The sequence below is a fragment of the Chaetura pelagica genome, unplaced genomic scaffold, assembly GCF_000747805.2.
Source record: "Chaetura pelagica isolate M959 unplaced genomic scaffold, ChaPel_1.0 scaffold9, whole genome shotgun sequence".
Classification (NCBI taxonomy): Eukaryota; Metazoa; Chordata; class Aves; order Apodiformes; family Apodidae; genus Chaetura; species Chaetura pelagica.
Genome location: NW_009954494.1, coordinates 281,548 through 283,834, shown reverse-complemented (window position 1 = coordinate 283,834; position 2,287 = coordinate 281,548). Strand labels below are relative to the sequence as shown.

At 39.0% G+C, this 2,287-nt stretch overlaps 1 protein-coding gene across 2 annotated transcripts in view; it reads right to left on the bottom strand.

Annotated features, from left to right (window-relative positions):
• The window catches only part of TAF5L (TAF5-like RNA polymerase II, p300/CBP-associated factor (PCAF)-associated factor, 65kDa), a 15,613-nt gene that overhangs the window by 12,274 nt on the left and 1,052 nt on the right, over positions 1 to 2,287 (bottom strand). The gene's annotated exons all lie outside the window — the stretch shown is intronic.

Sequence of the window (2,287 nt, the reverse complement as noted above, 5' to 3'; positions counted from 1 at the left end):
CTTGATCATGCCATGCAAGCACAACTTACTGTCTTTGCCTTTATGAAGTCATCTCTATGTGCCACCTATTCAACTTCTTCTTAAGCTGCAAAAGCAACTTAATTCCAAAATTAAGATGTACTTCATGCTTCAGAAACAGGAATTTGGCTACCTACCCTGGAACAGTCTGATTGGGCAATCATTATGCCCTACTCTTTCAATAATTATGCTAGAGCTCATTCCCATCAAGCCAATGGTAAATTAACCCTGCATACCATACAACTGTAACAAGTTGAAATTCTGACTATTTTCCTACCCAAAACTTTACAACAACCAGACCTGCAAAAAGGATCAAGAGCTCAACTGATTCCAAAAGAAGAGTAAATTTCCAAGCATATTTTTCTCCCGGTGGAATTAAAACACTGGCCATAGCCCTCTCATACATGAATAAATCTACCATAGTTTCTCCTCCACCTTCCTACTGGAAACATCTCCTCCTTGATTTCACTTCCAGTAATTGCAGCCAGCAATTCTTTCCAATAGTCCTGCGTGTTGCAGTATACTATGGGCAATACTAGAGGAATCTGCTCCCTAGTCACTCATTTTGTCCTTAAATACTCTTCCAGTTTTCTACAGAAATACTGGATAGTCACAAAGAAACTCTGCTGTATTTTACTGCAGATGCAATCAGACAGGGTGCTAGATAATCTCATCTGGGCTCCCTTTCCCACAACAAGTCAGATCAGATGATCTTTCAGGGTCCCTTCCAACCTGTGCTGCCCTATGATTCTTTGAAAACAGTTGTACAGATACAGCAAGTACATGAAGCAATGGAGGACTGAAGAAACCCTAGAAAAAGATAAGAAGAAATGTTGAGCTAAAGCTGAGAAACAAAGCTATTTGAAACCAAAACCAGAATACACTTTACTGTGAAAGAGGAAATAACTGAACTTAAAGAGAGAAGTAACCAGATCTCCACTCTCCCATTTGTACAGGCTGGATAATTTAAAAGTCAAACAAAACAGAAGAGCTGAACAGAAAAAGAAAGATGAATTTTCTTGAGGAATGAGCAAAAACATCTCCAGACAAAAAACCATTTGATTGCTTTCCCCAAAATAAAGCAATGCAGGTTTTAGAATCTGGTCAGGTTTTATACAGTTTGCAAAACTAAGATGACTGCAGCAGAAAGTATTTTCAGCCTCTGTTGTCAGAATCAGTACAAGCTGGGTTTTTCTTTTTCAACAGTCATTCAGGAAACTGCAGTATACTCACTGTGCTTGACAGTAAGTAGCACGAGGCTGAGTACCTGAGAGCAGACCATTTTCAGTTCTAATGAAAACTGATTACTAAGTTCTGAATCATTGGCCACAAAGCCCTTGCACTGGTTAAATAATCCAGACTAATAAGAAGAAATCTAGTAGTAACATTTGGTGAAAGATTAGTAAAAAGACAAAACCTAGTCACACTCTCATACAGACTCTTTACTGAAAGATTTTTTTGTCTGCAGTATGCCACATGCAAATGCCAGGGCTTATAATCCGGTTCATCTCTCTCACTTCAGATACTTTTGTGTCCTCCTGTTTTGGATTGGACCCAGGCTGTAAGCCCATTTCAACACTGACCTTTCTACCAATCTCTCCTGTAAAATCTCCCATCAAAAATAATTCAGCATTTTGCTTTGGTTTCATTCCTTCTCCATCTCCCCCAGTATTATTTCAAGGAGTTGCAACAAACTTCCGATAGGTACTCTGAAAACAGGAAGGAACTGAAAAGCACTGCGACGATGTAGGTCACTTCTATTAATGAAATATTACCCAGTTTCCTCCAGGCCTCTGAGTGTCAGCCTGGACATTCACCCACAAGTCCCTCATCTTTGGATGGTAACTATGGCAAAATATTCTAGAGGTGGAAAGAGCTCTTTTGGTAGCCACTCTTAGCCAGTTACAAGCACAGTTATACGCAACTAACGTTTTGTTAAGTTTTACCACAAGTAACTACAGTCTCCACCACTCTTAGCCTGGGACACTGTCACAATTTAAGCAGTTTCATTATCAGAAAACATTTGCTCCTTACATTTTCAGCCAAAGTTCAGCCCAGTATTTTCTATTACTTTTCCTGGTAAATCCAATCCTTATAACCTCCACTTTGCTTGAATCCTTTAAATACTTGTATGTGCTCAAGGAGTAGCATAGTTTGTTATAAGAAAAATAATAATTACAATGAAGACTGTCACAGATAGGATTTTAAAATCAGGTAGAGCAGCAGGATTTGGAAGCTGTTAAGAAAGAGGAGAAAGGGCATGTAGGGA